Source organism: Gymnoscopelus braueri (genome assembly GCF_963280865.1).
Source record: "Gymnoscopelus braueri genome assembly, chromosome: 14".
Lineage (NCBI taxonomy): Eukaryota > Metazoa > Chordata > Actinopteri > Myctophiformes > Myctophidae > Gymnoscopelus > Gymnoscopelus braueri.
The window spans coordinates 24,253,572-24,263,447 of NC_137619.1; positions in this window are offsets into that span (position 1 = coordinate 24,253,572).

Genomic DNA, 9,876 nt, shown 5'->3' on the forward strand with positions numbered 1-9,876 from the left:
GTGCCTGCGCCTGCGTGCGTCCGAATTGTCTTCAAAGGTATGCAGATCATGTAAATCCATGCAATCCTTTCCAGTTCAGTCCTCTGCACATAAAGCTCTGTGTGTTATGGCCATTGTCTAAAGTACTGGCAAGGCAAGCACAATACAAGGGTTTTTCATGGAAGCGGTCCATCGTGGTGCCTGTTGCCAAGGGCCCTCATCCTAAAGCTCTCAATTAGTTCAGGCCTGTTGCCTTGGTTATGAAGCCACTTCAGAGACTAGTTAAAGAAGAGCCCTTGGCTAAAACTGAACGTTGACCGGACCCTTTGCAATTTGCATATAGGGCTAAGAGATGTGTGTCTGACGCTACCATCTCCTTGCTAAATGTTCCACACCTGGAAGACTAAGAACCATACTAGGCTGATTTTTGAGATTTCTCATCAGCCTTTAAACAGCCACACAGGCTAGTTAAAAAAGCTTATACTCGGGTATCATAGGTTGGGTTCTTGATTTCCTTACTAGCAGAACTCTAGTAGAGTTCTGAGAGTTAGGGTGAATGGGATACTTGTCTGGTGAGTTAACATCATCCACTGGCTCACCTCAGGGTTGTGTTCTCTCCCCTCTCTTGTTTACTTCTGAGTAATGAAGAAGCTGGTCATGGCCCAGCAATGACATTGTCTCCTGGTATGAAGGGGATACAACTTAATGTCACTAAGACTAAAGATAATGTGTATTATCTTTAGACCCCCCCCCCCCCTCTCTCTCTCTCTCTCTCTCTTCTCCTCCCAGCTCCCCAGAGCTGTGTTATTAAAGGTCAGAAAGTGGATATAACCACTTATAAATATCTAGGTTCCATTTTTGATAATCGCTTGAAAGGGATACTGAAATGTTGTGTAAGAAAGGCCAGAAGCACACAAAATTTCAAATCGATAATACTTTGATGATTTTGTTTTATAGAGCTTTTCTAGAATCGGTCATTTCCTTTTCTGTTGGTATAGTAATCTTGTAATTAGAGAGAAATATGCACTTGAAAGGGTTGTTAAGGGGGCAAGTACGATTGTGGGAGTACAATTTAGTTGCCTGAGCCACATTTTTAACAAGCAGGTGCTTAATAAAGCTACGGCTATTTGTTCAGAAATCTCCCATCCTCTGAACCCTGAATACAGACTCCTACCATCAGGCCAATGGTTAAGTGCCCCTGCTACTAAAAACAATATTCCTTCATCCCTGCTTCCATCTGTGCCATCAATGGAGGTAGCAGGAGGAGGTAGCCGTTGTGGTGTTGCGGTGGCAGTTGACTGCCTGGCCCATCATCATCATGTGGTCTGTCTGCCTATCACTGGAGGGTTGCTGGGGTTGCTGTTGCTGTTGTGGACACTGATCTTGATCTGGTGTGGATGGAGTGTGTTTTTGTCGTTGTTTGGTACATGTTTTGTGTTTTGTGTTCTGTTTTTAGGTTCTGAAATTGCTGTAAAACAAATTGCCCTGTTTGGGACAAATAATGCACACACACACACACACACACACACACACACACACACACACACACACACACACACACACACACACACACACACACACACACACACACACACACACACACACACATGCAGTTATATAGATACTCACAGAGAGAGGGTGGGGAGTGAGGAGTGGTTTTACAGTTTTACAGTTGAAAACCACCTGGACCTGTCTGCAGCGTTCGACACGGTGAACCATCAGATCCTCCTCTCCACCTTTGAGGGGATGGGTGTCTCAGGCTCTGCACTCTCCTTGTTTGCATCCTACCTGACGGGTCGCTCCTACCAGGTGACGCTGAGAGGATCTGTGTCAGAACCACACAGGCTCACTACTGGGGTTCCGCAAGGCTCAGTTCAGGGTCCTCTTCTTCTCTCTCTCTACACTACATCTTTTGGTGCTGTTATCCACTCCCATGACTTTTCCTACCACTGCTATGCCGATGACACCCAGCTGATCCTGTCATCCACCCCCTCTCCCCCACACAAGTGGAGGCACGCATTGCTGCTTGTCTGGCTGACATCTCGGAGTGGATGTCGATGCACCACCTGACCTCAACCTGGACAAGACCGAGCTGATGTTCCTCCCGGGGAAGGGCTGACCGCACTGAGACCTGGCCATCACCATTGATAATGCTGTGGTGACGTCATCTCGGACTGCGAGGAATCTGGGTGTGACCCTGGACGACCGGACTGTCGTTCTCAGCAAACATCGCATCAGTGACACGGTCCTGCAGATTCCTCCTCTAAAAAATCAGGAGGATTCGCCCCTTCCTCACTGAGAAGGCATCGCAGGTGCTCATCCAGGCTCTTGTCATCTCCCGCCTGGACTACTGCAACTCCCCCCTTGCTGGTGCCCCGGCGTGCCATCAGACCTCTGGAGCTTTTTCAGAAAGCTGCAGCTCGTCTGGTGTTCAACCACCCTAAGTTCTCCCACACAACTACCCTTCTACGTTCTCTACAATGGCTCCCCGAAGCGGCTCGGATCCAGTTTAAAACTCTGGTGCTAGCCTACAAGGCAGTGAAAGGAACAGCTCCTTCTTACCTCCAGGCTATGGTTAAGGCTTAAACCCCTGCCAGACCAATTCGGTCTGCCGCCTCGGGCGACTGGTTGCCTCGTCGCTCACTGGTCCTTCTGGCCGATCTACACGGTCACAGCTTTTTTTCTGTTCTGGCCCCACAGTGGTGGAATGAACTCCCTACTGATGTCAGTACAGCAGAGTCACTGCGTCCAGAGCCAAAAGAATGGCTCTGGACGCAATTGGTTAGACCTACAACCAACTACCAATTACAGTCTCCCATATTTGAATACTGGGCCCTGATTGGTCACCCCAGACAGGAAGCAGGAAATGGATTCACAACGGAGCGGGCTAGATCCAAATCGCCTGTCTGTCTGTCTGTCTGTCTGTCTGTCTGTCTGTCTGTCTGTCTGTCTGTCTGTCTGTGTGTGTGTTCCCCTGTTTGTCTGCATCTCCATCAGTCTCTCTGTCAGCGTTATGACTTCTGTGTTTTTTAGTTTTTTCTCCAGTTGGTTGTGTGTGTGTGAGCGTACGTTCTATACGTGCGTGCTATGCGTGTGTGTCGTACATGTGTCTGTGTGTGTGTCTGTGTGTGTGTCTGTGTGTGTGTGTGTGTGTGTGTGTGTGTGTGTGTGTGTATGTGCGTGCGTGCGTGCGTGCGTGCGTGCGTGCGTGCGTGCGTGCGTGCGTGCGTGCGTGCGTGCGTGCGTGCGTGCGTGCGTGCGTGTTTTCAGCCATTATAAAACAGGACTGCTGCTGTGAGGGTCAGATGTGAACATGATGTACAGTATGCCTATTTAGCCTGTCTGCCTCACTGCCCTTTGCGTTCTTATGATTGACCATTCAGAGCACAGAGAGAGGCAGAGTACATTTAACATTACATTATGCCCTCTACTAGAACTAATATGACAACATGCACACAGATTCTAAACCACATAAACACTGCCTGAGGGGAGAAACAACGCATCACCCAAAAGCTTTGAAGGCTCTACAGCTATACAGTAAAATGACCCCTTCCAACATGGAACCATTTAATAATGATTCTTTATTTAAAAACAACAAAGAGTCGCCGTACAAAGTTCATAGTTTCCTATGCACAATTATATTTTTATTCAGGACAAGGAAACTATAAAAAACAACGTTTCAGGTAGTCAAACTACCTAACTACAGCCTTGCTGTCTGAAAACATATAATTTTGCATCGGAAGAGTGCAGCGACTCTGTTGATTTTAGTGTTGATTACCATTGGCCGGCACCTTCAAAGGACTGGTGTACATTGCACCTTGAAATATTGATTCTTTATAGCACAAACTGAAACTCCCCATTGGAACGTATTGATGTTTTATCAATTTTATAATGCCGATAAACCACTGCGACGTTGGGTGACTTGCTGCTAATCATGTTATAAAAGTATAAGAGACCAGTAACGGCCTACTGACAGACTGGCATACTGACAGACAGACAGGTATACTGGCGGATAGACAGGTAAACTGGCAGATAGACAGGTATGCTGGCAGACAGATGGTACAGTGTACTGGCAGACAGACAGTTATAGAGGCAGACAGACAGTTATAGTGGCAGACAGTTACAGTGGCAGACAGACAGTTATAGTTGCAGACAGACAGATATACTGGCAGACATACAGTTATAGTGTCATACAGCCGGGTACAGTGCACTGGCAGACAGACAGTTATAGTGGCAGACAGAGAGATATACTGGGAGACAGACGGGTGTATATACTGGCAGATACACAGATATACTGGCAGACTGCTACACTGTACTGGCAGACAGACAGGTACAGTATATACTGGCAAATAGACAGATGTACTGGCAGACAGATGGGTACAGTGTACTGGCAGATAGATAGGTATAGCAGATAGACAGGTATACTGGCAGATAGACAGGTATACTAGCAGATAGACAGGTATACTAGCAGATAGACAGTTATACTGGCAGATAGATAGGTATACTGGCAGATAGACAGGTATAGCAGATAGACAGGTATACTGGCAGATAGACAGGTATAGCAGATAGACAGGCAGATAGACAGACAGGTATAGCAGATAGACAGGTATACTGGCAGATAGACAGGTATACTGGAAGAAAGACAGGTATACTGGCAGATAGACAGGTATAGCAGATAGACAGGTATACTGGAAGATAGCCAGGTATACTGGCAGATAGACATGTATACTGGCAGATAGACAGGTATACTAGCAGATAGACAGGTATACTAGCAGATAGACAGGTATACTGGCAGATAGACATGTATACTGGCAGATAGACAGGTATACTGGAAGATAGACAGGTATAGTAGATAGACAGGTATACTGGCAGATAGACAGGTATACTAGCAGATAGACAGGTATACTGGCAGATAGACAGGTATACTAGCAAATAGACAGGTATACTAGCAGATAGACAGGTATACTGGCAGATAGACAGGTATACTAGCAGATAGACAGGTATACTAGCAGATAGACAGATCCAGTATACTGGTAGACAGATGGGTACAATATATTGGAACACAGACACCCTGAGAGATGGAGAATCCACCACTGCTGCATTGCAGAATTCAGCATTCAGCCGTGTGTGTGTGTGTGTGTGTGTGTGTGTGTGTGTGTGTGTGTGTGTGTGTGTGTGTGTGTGTGTGTGTGTGTGTGTGTGTGTGTGTGTGTGTGTGTGAGAGTGTGTCTCTCCATTATCTTTCTCTCTATTACACACACACACACACACACACACACACACACACACACAAACACACACACACACACACACACGCACGCACGCACGCACGCACGCACGCACGCACGCACGCACGCACACACACACACACACACACACACACACACACACACACACACACACACACACACACACACACACACACACACACACACACACACACACACACACACACACACACACACACACACACACAGAGAGAGAGATAGAGAGAGGAGAAGAGGAAAAGAGGAAAGAAATAGTGTGTGTGTTTGTAGTATATAATTCTACTGCTGACAAGGATATAGGACATCTTAATCAGCACCTCTCTCTTTCTCTCTCTCTCTCTCTCTCTCTCTCTCTCTCTCTCTCTCTCTCTCTCTCTCTCTCTCTCTCTCTCCCCCCCTTTCTCTCTCTCCTGCCACTGCTGTGGGCCACATGCACATGAGCACATGTGTGCTCTGTTGCATGCGTTTCTGCAGTGTGTGTCTCATTACCCTGTGTGTGTGTGTGTGTGTGTGTGTGTGTGTGTGTGTGTGTGTGTGTGTGTGTGTGTGTGTGTGTGTGTGTGTGTGTGTGTGTGTGTGTGTGTGTGTGTGTGACGTGTGTGTGCTCACGCGTGGGTGGCTCACATTAGAATTTCTTTGATCCTTCACCATCTCCAGTTAATAAATAATAGCAGACGATTTCCTATGGCAGTCAGCCAGACATAAATCTGTAAGTGTGCATGATGACATCCTGGTTGACCACCAGGCCACCAGGATGCTCCTGAGGGACCCAACACTGTTCTTCAGGCCTGTAGCTCTCTCTAGCCCACTGTTTCCAAAGCAGTGGGTCGGGACCCATGTCTGGGTCGCGGACCGATTGTTATGGGTCGTGAGTAAATATCCCCTTTTTTCGTTTCCTACATTTAAAAAAAGAATGTTATGTCAAAATAATTAAAAAAGCTTTAAACAAAAACAAAAAATCTATTAAAAACAATTCCAAAATTTTCCAAAAATAATTTCATAAATAAAATAGAAAAATCAAATACATTTCCATTAAAAAAAAATATTTTTTTTCTTAAAAAGTAGTACAAATAGCAGATCTACAAGCACACAACGCGGCGCTAAGCGACGCGTTGTGAGCTTGTAGATCTGCTATTTTCACTTGTTTGGGTTCCAGGCAAACGACTAATTTCTTTCTTTTGGATCTTGAGCCAAAAAGTTTGGGAACCACTGCTCTAGCCATCCCTGTCAACCATCCAGTCAACCAAGTACTGTGACCTCTATCGTGATGACAGCCAACATCTTACAGCTGCTTCACGACTTTCAACCTGGCAACACTTTTTTGGCCATGTCATTATACTGTACATACAGTACAGCTGGTGAAATCTTTCCAAATATTGCAGAAATAAATAAAAAATGGAAACGACAGTTGATCTACAAGCTCACAACACGTTGCAATGAGCGGCTATTCTCGCTACCTTTGCTTGACGCTGTCATACAACGAAGTAGGGCTTTACTTATTGGAACAAGCCCATTATGCCCCCCTTCCCCCCCCCCCCCTCCTAATGTCCCTACCACCTACAATGCTGTTACTGTCATCCTCTGGCTACGTTCCAGAACAATGCTGCTGAGTCCCTGCATGCTGGGGACATTCTGGATGCAGCACTCATCTCCAAGTTCCACCAGTGGCATCCCAGTTGACCTAGAGAGGGACGTCAGGAGATGTCCCTAGGGGAGGGCCGGGGTGCTATCACGGCTGTGTCTTTGCCACCTGCTTTCCCCTAGCATTTTCCACGTGTCCTCCTCCTGTGTCCTGCGTCCCTCTGTTCTCCTGTGTCCTCCCGATGTCCCCTGTGATTTTCCCACATGCTTTGCTGAGTTCTCCCTCACCACCAGTCCCTCTTTGTCTCATTATCTATTTGTGTATTTAGTCCCTGCCCTATTTGGCGTCTGTTGCCTTTCTGGTGTATATCCTTCGTTCATGCTGCTACTTAAGAGCAGCTCTGAGACATGTCTGCTTGCCAGCCTAAAGCTTCATTTAGGCTTCATTGCACGATGCTGTCGCTTGCCCCCAAAATAACTGCTATCTGATAATGCAACGCATTGCATCTTGAAGAAAAGAAACACAAAAAAAAAAAAAAAACTTGAATGAGTTGTCAGTATGTTTTTATTGCTTTTCTCAGAGGTGCACTTGATCTGCACTTTGTAGCCCTTGTTCAAACCAGAATAAAGTAGGCTAAATGCAATGTCTGCATACTAAATACAATACTTATAATAAACAAGTTCCTGGTGGCACTGATGTGTGATGTAACAGTGACTCAAAAAAGTCCTTGCGGTCTTGTTTCCATTGAGGTCCTTGTGATTGTGTGCATGTCTGTATAAGGGTATGCTTCAGTACAATGAACACAGTAGAGTGTAACTCCTTCTTTTATAAAGACACTTTATTACCTTATACATACATCTCTGGATATAATAATTAGTTATACAATACCAATACGTCAAAAATAATAACTGTTGTTGTAATATATCATATAAAACTAAGCAGATATACTACTCTGGAACTCTTAAAAACATAAATGTTTTGTTGATATATATGTATATTATACTTCCCGTTTTGTATTATCTGTCACCAACATCTTAAAAATCACAGAGAGAAGAGGTTATACAGTGTGGATCTGAGAGTAAACGTCTGTCTGCGCTCGCGTGCGTGTTAGCTTTGAATTGTGAAGTCCTCACAAAGGTAGAAAGATAATGCTTTTCACAGGCCTCCACCTTTCAAAGCTGATTAAGGATTATGACTTAGGTTTAGGGTTAGAATATGTACTGTATGTGAGTTCATGTGAAAGTGCACATACATATGTACCGTATGCCTGAGTGTGTTCCTGTGTTATATTCATTACATCCATAGATCCCTCTATCTAGTTGGGAACAACACTTTACTTCCTCTCTGACACAATCTGAGGGTAATGTCTTGATAGTAAAACTACCAAGTCTACACTCAGGGGCATGCCGATATCTGACTTAAGAGTTTGTAATACACGATGCGTATCCAAGTACAAATCAAGTTTTAGGCCTAAGTCAGTTCAGCGCTGACAATGCAGCTGCGCTTGGCAGGATCTGGGTCATAGTCTATAGGAAAATTGGCCCCGACTCGGGTTTTAAAATGCTAATAAGCTTTAAGCTTTGGCTGGACTGATGAGGGTTCTGGTCCCTTCACACTTTGAATTTTGATGCACTGGCTCACCCCCAAAAGTCATATTGTGACTTATTGACCAAATGTCAAACTGTGACTTGTTTTGACGGTCTGACAAAAAAAACTGTCATAACGGATGACGGCTCCAATCAAGCGTATTGGAGCCACGGAAGGCACCGCCAAGCAAGCTTAGGCGAGCGAGTCATCGCCCCAAACGTTGCGAAGTCCGCTTGAGCAGACTCAGCGCCGTCCAAGTTATGTCCCGATAGGGATAGAATCGTCAATCATACAGTATATACCCCATAAGTCAACATGTGACTTTTTTTCACACCTCAAGTCACATGTTGACGTTTGGTCACAATATGACTTTTGGGGGTGAGACTGTGTGTTAATTGTGTAATAAAGATGGACACTAATGGACCCGTAACGGTCCAACTTTACATTTCGAATAAAGGAAGACATCACCCATTTTCAACCTATCTTCATATCATTCTTCTTTACTAATGTTCATCGTAATATGCCACCATTTTTGTCTTCTTACTCTGTGTCTCAGAGGAGGACTGTGGACAGTTCAGAAACCCGCCTACTAGTGACATCATCGAGGGTGAATCCAAGCTAATAGAAACTGCAGGCTTTCTATTCCTGGAAAGGTAGCATGCTATTATAGAAGCCATTGTTCTTGCGTTAAAATTTTAATCTTGTTTGGGAAAAAAAACCTGCCTAACGATGATGTCACTAGTAGGCGGGTTTCTGAAGTATCCACAGCCCTCCTGTGAGACACAGACAGAGCAGAAGATAATGGCATTAGTGAGGACCAATTATACGAAGATAGGTTGAAAAAGGGTGAAGTCGTCCTTTAACATTGAGGATTTTGTGCGATTCCTCTGGTGGTGTGATAGCCAGCACCTCAGTATTCCAACAGTTTGTTTTCTGTTACATGTTTAAGCATTTTGTTTAACATTGTGCTCAGAGAGAGTATAACAGTGCTAGACTGAACCTCACCAGATCCTTCAAAACAAACCCTAAATACTCTGCCCTCTTATAAAAAATAAACTACTCTTTGCTTAATAAGTATAGCACGATACCTGTTGTCCTCAACTAGACACATGGATGCCTTGAAGATGACATACACACACACATACACGCACGCACACACGGCATGTGGACTTTGACACAAGGTCTCGGGTGACTAGAACACTGTTGGTAAAGGATTCACCCTTCACAAAAAGCCAAACATCAGCAAAAACTGTCCCCTAAAATAATGTTCAGATGTTAATACGGCTCTGCATGTATAATTTCATTCAACACCTTGAATTACAGATCCTGTATTGAGCACATTTTGTGAAGTTACACAGTAACAAAGTATATGGCAAATAATCAATTTTCATTATACATAGAGCACTAATACTGTAAGACAGTGGTTCTCAAACTTTTTCATATCAAGGACCCCCAACTAAA